General features: G+C 37.2%; 1 pseudogene; it reads right to left on the bottom strand.

Annotated features, from left to right (window-relative positions):
- Positions 1-590: 590 nt before the first annotated feature.
- LOC147625675 (uncharacterized) lies at positions 591-1,211 on the bottom strand (annotated as a pseudogene).
- Between the last annotated feature and the right edge of the window lie 561 nt (positions 1,212-1,772).

The following is a 1,772-nucleotide window of genomic DNA, read 5'->3' on the forward strand; positions in this document are numbered from 1 at the left end:
TCCTCGCAAAGAGATCCATCAACCACTATCCTTTCATAGAAAGTAAATCAATTAAATCCATTATCAAAAGCTGAGGCTTTTGGTATGGATTTATGACTCCTTGTAGACCCGCATTGGTGTGCTTGAACTTTTTGCAAACTCTTGGTCGTTCAAAAACATTTGTGTGATTTTGTTTCATAGCAAAATTGTATGATCCTCTACTTTGCATGCCCAAAGATGAATACAAACCACCAATGGTACCAAACTCACAAGACCAAGAAAGATGATTAAATTTATAACCATGGATGTTTGGCTTCGTTACGATGCGAGAGCACTACCTCATCCCAATTAGAGCAATTCAACTTTTCAATCATTATTCTCTACATGTGAAGCATGGTTTTTTTCCTAATAGACAAATAAAGAAATTACAGCCATGAAACAAGTAAAACTTCAAAAACAAAAGAGTCAATTTAACAAATAAACCTTTCAAAATTCTTCTCCCATTTTCTCTAGAGAGATGATTCCACCCTTCACGCATGAGAGACTTGCAATGATCAATGATTTCTCACAAATTCCTTGCAAATGTCTCCACACTGTTATCTTTATTTCCTCTAGAAGAATGGGCTTTGGTGCTTCATCACTTGCGGCACCTTTGCCTTTGGAAGCTGCACAAGCGACTTGCTGAACTTTTGACCTTTTAACTTTCTCTACTCATGTAGCTTAAAAATATATTCTTGTAGATCCCAAATTTCTCCCTCACAAAAGGCAAGTTGAAAATAGTTGTCATATTGTTTAACATTGGGCTTCTGACTTGCTCCATAACCACCTTTATTTTTTAATTCAAGACCACACTTTTCACAAAGTGTAGCTTAAAACTTGTCATCAATTTTCTCACCACACTTCAAGGAATCAATCTACTCATTATAAAAAAACCTTATCTTTCGAATGAAAGTCATTTCCATTCAAAAGTTTGAGTTAATATTATGGTCAAGGGGAAGTACCTTTGCCTCCTCATCTGTTAAACTAGCATACACCCAACACATTGCCATTTTGTAAGTGTCATCATGCTCATATTCGACAGCAAGCTCTGGCTTGGAAGAATGAGTGCATCCAAGAACCCAATATCTGTAAGACTCAGCATTAGCCTTAACCCAAGATTCCTTATTAGGACACTGTTGTTTATCCACTAAAACAAGCAAGGGTAACACAATGGCATTTGACTTGTTTTTCATTTTGTACTTTAGATTATGAACATGATGTTCACAACAACATGGGAAACCTCTAAGGGTCTTCTTCCTATTTGGGGATCCATTGGTGGATGCTCAATCATGCTTATGGTAAAAATATAGGCAAAGGATCCACTATGTTATTTTTCTTGACTCTCTCTCCTAAAACATTGAAAGAGCTTGAATCTCCTGTGTTGGGTAAGGGGGCACCAGGGCTGGATGGAACGATCTCTTATTCAGGAAGAAACTTAGAGTCCTTTGGTTTACCTAACTTTTTGCTTTGTTTCTTGCTTGGGATAGGGGTTTGCATCAGTGGAAAGGGGGGGCATTCTTTCTCAACCTCCTCATCACTTGAAGAAATTGACTCTTCTTCTTCCTCTCCTTCCTCTTTGATGTAGTCACTTGAAGAGTTCTTATTTGAGCTAAAAAAACCCTCTAGCACCTCACTATAGGCTTCCCCAAATGTCTACAACCAAAAACAATAAAATCAATGATATGTTTCAAAAAAAGAGAGAAAGTTTCAAAAGAGAATGAGAAAAGCTTAGTTCTTACCAAGCCTCGAGTTTG

This window comes from Cibotium barometz, chromosome 23 (genome assembly GCF_041138505.1).
Source record: "Cibotium barometz isolate CiBa-2024 chromosome 23, ASM4113850v1, whole genome shotgun sequence".
In the NCBI taxonomy this organism is placed as follows: Eukaryota; Viridiplantae; Streptophyta; class Polypodiopsida; order Cyatheales; family Cibotiaceae; genus Cibotium; species Cibotium barometz.